The sequence below is a fragment of the Cetorhinus maximus genome, chromosome 21 (genome assembly GCF_964194155.1).
Source record: "Cetorhinus maximus chromosome 21, sCetMax3.hap1.1, whole genome shotgun sequence".
In the NCBI taxonomy this organism is placed as follows: domain Eukaryota; kingdom Metazoa; phylum Chordata; class Chondrichthyes; order Lamniformes; family Cetorhinidae; genus Cetorhinus; species Cetorhinus maximus.
Window position 1 is genome coordinate 17353878 of NC_135899.1, and position 12842 is coordinate 17366719.

The 12842-nt window shown below is 42.6% G+C and overlaps 1 non-coding gene across 1 annotated transcript; it reads left to right on the forward strand.

Moving 5' to 3' along the window:
* The first annotated feature begins 2199 nt into the window (after window positions 1-2199).
* On the forward strand, window positions 2200-2362 carry LOC144696223 (U1 spliceosomal RNA). The gene has a single exon (XR_013580135.1). It is a non-coding gene; the product is annotated as a U1 spliceosomal RNA (small nuclear RNA).
* The last annotated feature ends 10480 nt before the right edge of the window (window positions 2363-12842 follow it).

Consider the following 12842-nt stretch of genomic DNA (forward strand, 5'->3'; position numbering starts at 1 on the left):
AGCATGTCAGAATCCATGAGGAAAAGCATCATCACCCTCATCTACAAGCACAAGGGGGAAAGGGCGGAAATTACAAATTGGACACCCATCTCACTGTTGAAAGTGGACTATAAGATTCTGTCCAAGGTCATCGCCAATCGGGTCAAGTCTGCTCTGGAGTTGGTGATCCACCCTGACCAGACCTGCACTGTGCCCGGCTGGAAGATCTCAGACAGCCTTGCACTGCTCAGGGATACGATTACCTATGTACAGGACAGGGGTGTGGATACCTGCCTCATCAGCCTGGATCAGGAGAAGGCCTTTGACAGAATATCGCACACCTACATGGTGGATGTGCTCTGCAAAGTGGAGTTTGGAGAGGGAATCCGCAACTGGATCCAACTGCTCTACACTATCATCAGTAGCACAGTCTCAAATCAATGGGTGGTAATCAGAAAGTTTTCCAATTAAATGTGGAGTCAGGCAGTGCTTCCCTCTTTTCCCTGTTCTGTTTGTGTGTTGCACAGAACCCTTTGCTGAGTCCATCAGGGCATAAGAGGAGTGACGATCCCAGGCAGTGGAGGCACTCAGATCAAAGATTCCCTGTACATGGACGATATCACCGTCTTCTGCTCGGATCTGCTGTCGGTGCGCAGTCTGATAAACATCTGCGACCAGTTTGAACTGGCCTGGGGAGCCAAGGTAAATCATGGGAATAGTGAGGCCATGTTCTTTGGGAACTGGGCTGACTGATCCTTTGTCCCCTTCACCGTCAGGTCAGACGGCCTGAAGGTGCTGGGGATATGGTTCGGAGGGACCGGGGCATGTGTTAGAAACTGGAAGGAGCGAGTGTCTATGGTGGAAAGAAAACTGGGCATGTGGCAGCGACTCTCCCTCTCCATTGCGGGTAAGAACCTGGTCATACGGTGTGAGACACTCTCGCTGTTGCTGTACGTGGCGCAGGTCTGGCCCATTCCAGACTCCTGATCACCCGAGCCATCTTTTGCTTTATCTGGAGTTTGAAAATGGATCGTGTCCACAGGGACGCGATCTACAAGCCTCAAGATAATGGGGAGAAAACGTGCTGAACATCGCCCTCATCATGATGGCCACCTTTGTGTGCGGCTGCATCAAGCTGTGTGTAGATCCTGGGTACGCAAACACCAGGTGTCACTACGTGCTGAGGTTCTACCTGTCCCCAGTGTTGCGATGGATGGGTCGGGTTACGCTGCCGCGGAATGCTCCAAGTAGTTGGACCGTGCCGTACCACCTGTCCCTCGTGGAATAATTTATGCAGAGAAACTCCTTTGACCACAAATCCATCAGGCAGTGGTCGGCACGTAACGTTTTAGAGGCCCTGCAGGAAAAGGAGATGTTGGATCCTGTCCGATGGTTCCCTGAGCAGACTGTCAAAGTCATGTGGCAGAATGGTTCATCGCCAGAACTTTCCAACAGGCACCAAGGTGCCTCCCCATCAGATCCTTCCTACACGCCAGGAGTCTCACCCTCTCTGCACCTTGCCCTCGAGGTGGCTGTGTGTGATAGGGGGGTGGCAAGAGACTTTTGTTCACCTCCTTGTGGATTGTGGCATTGCAAAGAAGGTCTGGAGAGAATGCAGTGGTTTCTGTCGAGGTTCATCCCGAGCAGTGCTGTGACACAGGACCCTGTGCTCTAAGGGCGGTGCCCAGAGCCACACACCGAGACAAACACCAATTGCAGCTGGAGGATCATCAACTCAGTGAACAATGCTCTTTGGTCTGCACGAAACTTGTTGGTCTTCCAATGCAAAGAGTTGTCCCCGAACGAGTGTTGCAGACTGGCACATTCCAAGGTCCAGGACTATGTGCTGAGAGACACACGAAAGCTTGGGGCAGCCGCCGCAATGGCGCAATAGGGAAATGTCGCTGTCTAAGACCTTTCTGCCATAGTGCACCGAGAGACTGGGAATTGTATCGACCCCTCAGGCTGTACGGCTCACATTGAATGTATGCAGTGAATACTAAATGTATCATAATTGTATTGAAGTACCTCAGAGTGCAACAGGATGTATGTTGATAACTCCAATACCATTGCACTTTCCGACTGTCTGTAATGACCATATTGAAATGACTGTAATATTCATTGATTGTATTGAAGCAGCTCGTGATCCATGTCTAAAAGTTGAATTTGATTGCACTTTTTGTGATGGCGATTTAGAAATGTTTTGTAACGTTCTTCCAGATATTTAATGAATAAAGTATATTTGTCCAAAAAAGAGGTGGTTCTCCCAGGACGAGGTCAGCCCATTGCACTTCGAGTGTGCTGACACCTGCGATGTCCCCAAATGCGGGATTCTCGACTGTAAAATTTGTGGGAGAGGGAGGACTGCATTTGCGCTCTCCTCTGATTAACCAATTAATGTCAGATTTTACTGTAACATATTTCTTCACCAACAGAGACCGCTGTTGCATGTACTACAAAGTACTCGAAAAATTAACACATACAGGACACATGTATATGGAGAAGCAAATAGTGTTAACGTTTCGAGCTCCAAGATCGCCAACATCCGCAGTGTTTTGCTTTTATTTTAATGTTGGCATTTGAGGTCACTCTGCACTCACTGCATTTATCATGATTTCCTCTCTATTTGCGTACTAACGTTCAACAGCCAGCAGAGGGTGGCATAAGCAAGAGAAACGGTTTTGAGGAAGAGACGCTTTTTAAATTCATTCACCCAGAAACAAATGATTCCCCCATTGCAGCAGCCAGCTGCTTCTAAAATGACTTTAGGCTTTTAAATCCCAATGCCAAATCGGCTCATGAAATGACCTTTTTCGTTTTTCTTTTATTATTTATCCAATTCCCTACTGAACAGCATCTGGTTCACAGAATGTGAGGGGGCAAGATAATGTAATTGTCGGTCTACACAGGCTGAACACGTCAGGATCAACAGCTGAAGAGCTAAAGGATCCCCAAAAGATATTGGGCGACTGGTGCTGAATTAGGTTCAACTTCTGTCTTCATCAATTAGAGTTCATGTCATTTCGACAACACCCTCCATACCCAAATATCCGTCCCTGGCCTGCTGCAATGTTCCAGTGAAGCTCAACGCAAACTGGAGGAACAGCATCTCATCTTCCGCTTAGGCACTTTTCAACCTTCCGGGCTTAACACTGAGTTCAACAACTTCAGGGCATGACCTCTCTCCCCCATCCTTAGCCCCTTTCCGATCCCCCTTTTTTCTAATAATTTGTCATTTTTAAAATATATTTTTAAAAATATATTTTCCTTTTCCCACCAATTTCTATTAATGTTAAATTTATTCCCATCCATTGTTTTATCTCCAGCTTTTAGCCTATTTTGATCCCTTCCCCTCACCCCACACCCACTTGGGCCATTTGTCACTTCCTGGTCTTGCTTTCTACCCTTAATGCCACCATTAGCACATTCCTTAGATAATATCATTACCATAAAAATCCTTTGTCCCTTTGTCTATGACATGTTTGGCAATCTCTTCTTTGTCTCCACCTGTCACTGGCCCTCCATCCAGCTTCACCTGTCCCACCCCCATCAACCAGCTTATATTTCACCTCATTTCTATTTTTCTTTAGTTCTGTTGAAGAGTCACACGGACTCGACACTACAACTGTATTCATCTTCGTCGATGCTGTCCGACCTGCTAAGTTTTTCCAGCTATTTTTGTTTTTTTTACAGAATCCATGGACCACTTCATCAGCAGGTGCAGAGAAAAGGGTACGTTCTGTGATTTTTCAAATGCAGAGCTAGCAGGCAGAATTGTTGAGTTGGTGATCACATCCACTCCCATGGAAGGATTCCAGGAAGATCTGTTAGACAAACCGAAAAGGTGTAGTGTTCAAGAGCGGCTGAAGAGGATGGATGTAAGTACAAAGCAATCCTCACAGTTTGATGAAACTTACAGGTCCAAAGTACAACCCAGTTGTTGAAGCACTCACTAGGAAACCCAAACCTAGCAGGACATGTGGAGGGTGTAGCCTTCTGCATGCACCAAGGAAATGCCCAACTTTTCATCGATTCTGTAAGGCATGTGGCAGAAAGGGCCGTTGGCAGAGGCTGTACACTTGAGCAAAGGCTGATGCAGCTACAAAGAGCTGTGCGCTGATCCAAACAACCTGCATGCAACAGATACTTTTCAGCAATGAGGATGGCCAGCTGGTATCCCACCAGAAACATATACACGAAGCGATTGACAAACAAGAAAATGACAATGTGCACAATGATATGGAGAGTGAAGAGCACCTATTTCACACCGTCAATCTTGTGGAAAGCATTGATGCCATCTCACCATCTGAAGTGTTTGCCAAGATTCGAATTAGCTGCCCTAAGAAAGATGGTAAGGATTCATTATTGGTCAAGATTGACACAGGGGCAAGTGCCAACATGCTACCCCTACTAATTCTAAAAGACACATATCTGCAGATATGGCAAAACCCACTGCTGTGAAACACTCAGCATACAACATCTCACGAATTCCATGTGCAGGATCATACACGTGGACTGTAAGTACAGTCAATCCTCCTGGTGACACAGATGTTCTACATCATGGAGACTAAAGGCCCTGAGTCCCTAGGTGTATGAGCATGCCATAACCTCAAACTAGCAACAATCCATGGAATCAATCAGACCTCACAAGGCAGATCAAACTCAGAAACTACGCCCCTGTCACCTCAGCTCATGAACTAAAATCGAAATATCCAGGATGTTTAGACATAATTGTCAATTAAAAGTGAGCTGCAACATTATGCTTGCAGGAGAATGCAAGTCTATCAATTGATCCAGAACAAGTCTGCAAGTCAGTCAATTGATCCATAACATTTTGTGCAAAACAAATGCTAGCAGCTACAAAAAGAAATGGTGAAAGGTGACACTACAGAAACTGTGGAAAACGGATGGCCTGATTCAATTCAGTATCTCCACGAGCACATAAGATCATTTTGGCCATATTGGGACAAGTCAGGCACCTCCCGGTAAGTCATTTATAAAGGCAGGCAGCTCATCAAACTGGAATCTTTATGACCTGATATTAGCTTGATCTAATGGTCCAGATGAATGAATGATTTGCACAATGAAATCCCTAATTCTCAAATGTAGACAGACCAAGCATGATCTACCCATTGCAATGTTACATCCAAGAGTGACACCTTTAAGTGGAATTATTCTATAGCTGGCACAGATTTTGTTTGGCCGACCAGTGCATACCAATTTACGGACTCTTACCCATCCTACTGTCTAAAAGACCAGAGAGCAACTTTTAAAACTGTAAGAGAAGACGGCCAATGTCTTGATAAAAATGTGGGTACAGAGCTGCCAAGTTTACAGTTGGAACAATTTCACGTCCAGGGGCCCACAGAAGGGTACGTGGCAACCAGCCGAGGCGTCAAAGATTGGTTCAAAACCAGGGTCCTATGACGTCATGATATAAAAAGGCACAATGGTGAGACGTAACTGAGGAGAAATCAGATCTATTCCAGCTCCTCACCCACCGTACATTCCTATTGAATTTAGGAAAAGATCCCTAATGAAACCAGAAACAAAATGCAAGTCTCACAATCGGGCAGGTCACTGTGAGCAATTAAATACACCTCCAGATAAAGTTACCATCATAGGATCTGGGCATACCTGTAGATTGCCCTTACACTTCAGGGACTCATAGATTTATCCGTTCGATATGCTCATGTTATACCATTAGGTATCTAAACATGAACAAGTATTGTAACTAGTTACACTTCTTTGGAAGGGGTTAAAGTACCTTTAAAAAGGGGGAATGCTGTAATATGTCTTTAAGAGATAGCTGCCTATCATCGCTAGAAGGGAAGTGTGTCATGCAATCTAGCTTTAGTTTCACTTTTGATATTGAGCAGAGCACACAACAGACAGTTCTGCTGCTGATGCCTTCAATATTTCTATCCATGTATATCTGTCCCCATGTTCCTCGCCTCAATAAATGAACCCACAGCATATTTACACAATCACTTATGTGCAATTTTTATATCATTTATATCATTGTAAAATCACCGACATGGAGTACAAGATAATGTATGTGTACAGGCGAGCAAGGCTCCCCATCTGCACAGGCTGTGTCTGCCCGGTGTCCCTATGTGGTTCACAGAGTGAATGAGGGGGAGAGAGCGCTGTGTAAGATAACGTACAGGTGAGTGAGCCTCTGTGCAGCAGCTCAGTGTCTGGTTTTCCTCAATATTTGTGCATTTTCCCCTCAATTATTTTCTGTTCTGTCATTTAATTTTCCTTTCCCCAGACAACGTACCAGGGAATGTTTGATATGAAACGAGAATTGTAAATCTATTTGTAATCTGTTTGTGAGCGTGCTGAAGTATCTCAGAATGTCATAGGCTGCATTAAACAAAATAGATTTGTGTTGCACTTTATGTGATGTCAAATTGGAACTGTCTTGTAATTTACCTTAACTTTATGAATAAAGTTTATATTTTGAAAACAATATTTTACAGTTTCTAGTACCTGTCGAACAGGAATTGACGTTTATCTCGGTGTGCGTCCCTGGGAACAGCCAGTAGAGCACAGGGTCCTGTGTCACGGAACTGCTCAGGAAGAAACTCGACAGAAACCACTGCATCTCGTTCCAGACTTACTTCGTAAAGACACTTTGCAACATTTAATCTGTCCTGTTTTCTATTTTATCATAGACCTTCCCTTCTGTTCATCTCCCCCACCCACCCCACCAACCAATGCATCAACTTTCTCACTAGCCAATTCTTTTAAGACCCTAGGATGAAGTCCACAGGATCCGAGGATTTGTCAGCCCGCAGCTCCAACTGGTTGCTCAATACCACTTCCCTGGTGATTGCAATTTTCCTGAGTTCCTCACTCCCCTCCATTTCCTGAGATACAGTGATTTCTGGGAGGTTACTTATATCCTCAATAGTGAAGCTTAATGCAAAATATTGGTTCCATTCATCTGCCATCTCATTATTTTCCATTATTAATTCCCCAGACTCACTTTCTGTAGGATTAACGTTAATTTTGGGTAATGAAAACAAAAATTGCTGGAAAAACTCAGCAAGTCTGACAGCTTCTGTGGAGAGGATGGAGTTAACGTTTCGAGTCCATGGTGACTTTTCTTCAGAACTAAAGAGAAGTAGAAATGTGGTGAAATATATACTGTTTAAGGGGGTGGGACAGATGAAGCTGGCTAGAAGGCCAGTGATAGGTGGAGGCAACGGCGAGATTGCAATAGATGTCATAAACAAAATGTCAAAGGGGTGTTGATGGTGGTGATACTGGCTAAAGGAAGTGCTAATGGTGGCATTAATGATAGAAAGCAGGATGAGCAAGTTACATTTGGCCCTAATGGGGGTGGGGGGCTGGGGGGTGATGGTGTGGGAGAAAAGATCAAAATAAGCTAAAAGGTGGGGTTAAAACAATGAATGGAAATAAATTTTAAAAATAATAATAGAAATGGGGAGGAAAAAAATGTATGTATATAAATTAAAATTTAAAATTAAATATTTGGAATAAAGGGCATTAAAATGGGTAAGGATGGAGGAGAGAGTTCATGATCTGAAGTGGTGAACTTGTTGTTAAGTCCGGAAGGCTGTAAAGTGCCTAGTCGGAAGATGAGGCGCTGTTCCTCAATTTCGCGGTGAGCTTCACTGGAACATTGCAGCAGGCCCATGATGGACATGTGGGCATGAGAGCGGGATGGTGTGTTGCAATGGCAAGGGACAGGAAGGTCTGGGTCATGCCTGCAGACAGACCGAAGGTATTCCACAAAGCTGTCACCCAGTCGGCGTCTGGTATCTCCAATGTAGATGTGACATCATTGGGAGCAGTGAATGCAGTAGACCAAATTGAGGGAAGTGCAAGTGAAGCACTATTTCACTTGAAAGGAGTATTTGGGCCCTTGGACGGTAAGGAGTGGGGTGTGAGGGTGGAGGGGTGGGATGAAATTTTAAATCCACTCTGCACTCTCCACAGTTCCTCTATCCTTTTTAATAATAAATTGACCAGAGCCACGTGCAGTACTGTAAGTATGATCTAACCAAAGTTTGAAATAAATTTAGCTTAACTTCCCTAATTTTCAATTTGATCCCTTCAAAAAGAAGCCCTCCTGCTTTGTTTGTTTTCTTCAGCCTTTTCCTCCTCACTATTGACTGACCGACTGTTTCTCTCACAGACACACGCACACACACACGCACACACACACACACGCATGCACACATGTACATATAAAGACACGTCATCCATTTATAAATTGTGTTTCTGATTCTGAAGTTCAAAACATTAATGCAAATTATCAACTGCAGTGGGCCCAGTACTGATCCTTGTCAAATACTATTTTCCACTTTCTGCCACTCTGAATAACTACCCTCTGCTTACTACCTGCTAGCAATCCATTCTTCCCTTCTCCCCTGACTCCATATTTTCTAACTTTATTCAGTAGCCTATTGTAAGAGGCATTGTCAAAGGCCTTTTGAAAGTCCAGGTAAATTGCATCTACTACATTACCATTGTCTACTGTCTCTGTTACCTCCTCCTAAAATTTCATTACTTTGGTCAAGAGAGATTTTCCCTTTTGAAATCCATGCTCATGATTCATTTTTTTTGTAAGAAGTTCTTCCTGTCTCTAGTAGGGATTGCATTATTTCTTCTAGCACCAAAATGAAGCTGACTGATCTACTATTCCCTAGGCACATTCTGTCCTGCATTTTTAAGAACAGGAATTACATTCACTATCCACCAGTCCTCTAGCACTACACCTTTTCCTAAAAAAAAATATTATAAATCTGCAGTAATACCTCTGCTATCTATTCCCTAGATTTATTTTAAATGTGTGGTTGTGAAACTTCTGGGCCAGGGTTTTATCCTCTTTGAGTTTGAATCTATCTCTTTTCTCTTATTTTAATTGCACTTACCTGAAGACTTAGATTATCAATCAATATCATGTCTACCTGTTCTAGATCCCTGTTAAACACTAAAATTAAATAATCATTTAATTTATTTAGAAAAATATACTTTATTGATAAAATATCTGAAAGGACATTACAAACATTTCTAAATTGCCATCACAAAAAGTGCAATCAGATTCAACGTTAACACATGGATCCCGAGGTGCTTCAAGACAATCCATGAATATTACAATCATTTCAACCTGGTCATGACAGTCAGACAGTGCAATGGTATTGGAGTTATCAACCTACATCATGTTGCACTCTGAGGTGCTTCAATACAATCATGATACATTTAGTATTAACTACATACATTCATTGTGAGCCGTACAGCCAGAGGGGTCGAGTAATCATTTAATATTTCTGCCCTGTCTCTATCCTTATCTGTGGCATTATCCTATCTATCCCTTAATGGTCCCATTTCCATCCCAGCCTTCCTATTTTTATTTATGTGCCTGAAAAATATCTTATTTTTTACCTTCCTTTTCAGACTTTAACGTTTCAGAGTCATATCAAACAGTTGAATTTACATATTAAAGGGAAAATTAAAGGAAAATGAAAGGCTATGTGAGGAGAGGGCCATGTAAGTTCTAACAGGAGCGGAAAAACATAGAAAAATAGAAGCAGGAGTAGTTCATTCGCCCTTCGAGCCTCCTCCACCATTCAATATGATCATGGCTGATCCTCAATCTCAACGTCATAGTCTCGATCTCTCCCCAGCCCCTTTGACGACTTTAGTGTCCAGATATCTACCTAATTCCTTCTTCAACATATTCAGTGAATTGGCCTTCACATCCCTCGGAGGCAGAGAATTCACCACCCTCTGAGCGAAGAGGTTTCTCCTTATTTCAGTCCTAGATGGCCTACCCTGTATCCTAAGATTGAGACCCCTTGTTCTAGACCCCACAGCCAGAGGAAACATCGTCCCTGTATCCAGCCTGTCCAGCCCAGTCAGAATTTTACATGTTTCAATGAGATCCCCTCTCATTCTTATAACTCGTGTGAATACAGGCCTAATCGACCCAATGTCTTTTCACACGACAATCCCAGGAATCAGCCTGGTGAACCTTCGCTGCACTGCCTGTCTGGAAAGTTTTCTTTCTCCGCTCAGGAGTTCAAAACTGCACAGAATACTCCAGGTGTGGTCTCACCAAGGCCCTGTATAGCAGCGGGAAGACATACTTACCGCTGTACTGAAGTCCTCTTGCAACTGCTTGCTGCACGTGCATGCTTGCTTTCAGTGATTTGTATGCAAGGACACCCAGGTCCTTTTGTACATCAACATTTCCCAATCTGACACCATTTAAAAAATATTATGTCATCCTGTTTTACCTAGGGAAGTGGATAACTTCACACTTATCCACGTTATACTACATCTGACATGTATTTTCCCACTCACTCAACTCATCTAAATTGCCTTGAGGCCTCTAAACATCCTACTCACCACTCACATTCCTGCCTTCAAGAAGCCCCCAGCCATTTGTGCATAAATCTGCTATGTAAAGTAACTGAAGTTGGGGAGGTCATTTGGAATTCCACTGTCAAGTGGGCACTGTGCTAACTTGCTGGGTTTTTTAAATTCTAAAATCTGTTTTGTTCTGTTGTCTTAAAGGGGGATGTGTAGCTGGGAATCAGGTTAATATTAGGAATGTTAGGAGTTGGTATAGGAGTAAGTAATTTGTAGTCTGATTTATGTGCTTAAAATCTTTTATTTTGTTAATAAATACTCTAATTTCATTTTTAAGATCTCTAAAGTCTTAGTGGACACATTATTTCTGAATTTAGTGCACACATCTCGTAATAAATACAAATTGTAAAACCATTGTGATAGAGCGAACAAGTCTCCCGTGTGGATGTGGTCCGCCCGGCACACATCATCAGCCATGTCATAACACCGACCCGTTGGGAACAACACTGTAAAACTACTCCAGTCTGAAAAATAACCATTCACCATACCTGTTTCTGCTGCTGAGGCAAATTCATATTCGTACTTTCACTGCCCATTTTATCCCATGGGCTTCAAATTTTCGTGTTAGCCTATTATTTGACTTTTTTCAAATGCCTTTTTGGAAGTCTAGAAATAGCACATTAGCCATGTTACCCTATCAATCCTACCTGTTACGGCATTAGAAAACTCAGTCAAGTTGGTTGGACACATTTCTTTTGAAAAATCCGGGCTGGCTTTCCTTAAGTACTCCACACAATTGTCTACGTGTTTTTTAATTATGTCCAAGGTTATCATTTCTAAAAGCTTTCCCAGCACAGGGGTTAAACTGTCTTACCTGGAGCTGCTGGATTTATTGTTAGACCGCTTCTGAACAAGGATGAAACATTTACAATTCTCCAGCCCTCTGGCTCCTCTCCTGTACCTAAGGGGATTGGAAGATTATGGCCAGTGCCTCTGCAGGGAAGTTAAATGGAAAATTTAATAGAGAAGTACAAAATCATGAAAGGTTTTGAGAAAATAGGGAGAAGCTGTTTCCAGTGGCAGAGGGTTCAGAAACCAAAGGATACAGATGTAAGGTATTGTTTTAAAAATATCCAGAGTGAGATGAATACAGATTTTCCCGCAGCCAGTTATTATCTGGAATGCACTGCCTGCCAGTGTGGTGGAAACAATATTCAAAACTAACTTTCAAAAAGGGATTGGCTGTGGGGGAAAAGGAACTGGACTGGGACCAGTTGAATAGCTCTATCAAGGTGCCTCTCCAGACAGAGGCGGCTGATTGACCACAGTCTGTGCATTGTGATTTTATGATTTTGCATTGCTTCCCAACTGAAGCAGGCTGGAATTCCCACTGCCCATCTCAGGTCCCTATCCATGGTAGCTATGGCTGAAGTACCAGAGTAAACTTCAGGACAATTTACAGGCAACTGTTACTCCATTTACTCCAGCCAGAAGCTCTTCAAATCATCCAGGTGAATTTGGAACGGGGGCTGTAAGGACCCAGACTCTGGAGCAATTTGTAAATAAAACAAATAGCATGTTTAGTTTCTGCTTCTCAGATTTAATGATGAACTGTGTCCTTTTTGAGAAAACTGCTTCTATTCCACTCGTTTTCAGGTTCTTTTGGTTGAAGAACCAATTTACAAATGTAATCATGGAAGCCCAATGTAAATTATAATTCTACATAAAAATGATAATATGAACAGGTTACATGTACAGAGAGACTTAATAATGTTTTTAATAAAATAGGTAACTACATACTAGTTATTTAAGGACTATTTCACTGACGGGGAAAGTGATGAGACAGAGCAGACAAACCAGAGATAAATTATAACTGTGACTCCACTTTTTTTTTGCTAAATATATATTATTCCTAAAATATCTAAAAGAACATTTCAAAAAAACCATCACAGAAATTGCAATGATATTCAAATGGTCATGTTGCACTCGGAGATGCGTCAGTACATGAGAAAGACCATCACAAACATTCTAATGCAGCAACTTAACTACTTTTCACGTTGTTAACACTGACTGTTAATAGCATGCATACCCGATCAGTTCACACATCACGTTCAATACAGACAGATTATCAAATCAGTATTCACAACAGTGTCACATCATTTACATGCTCAAACAGTCTCAAAGCACGTTCCTATTTTAATGTAAAACAAACCGGAAACACCCCTCCAATTTTATTACAGAGTACCCACTTGCATGTGACAGTCTGGGCAATATTTACAGGCGTGTACCAACCGAGTCCAGTTACTCAGTGTTATTGAAACATGGTGAGAGTTTGAAGAAAGTCAAGATGGCAGTTTTATCGCGATTACAAGAAACAAACCAATTAGAGATTAATATAAACAGAAAATGATGGAAATACTCAGCAGGCCAGACAGCATGATAACGGCACTTGCTCAATGTCTGAGTCCAAATTGAAGACAGACGAGTATCACAGCAGCAGCTTGACTTCCACC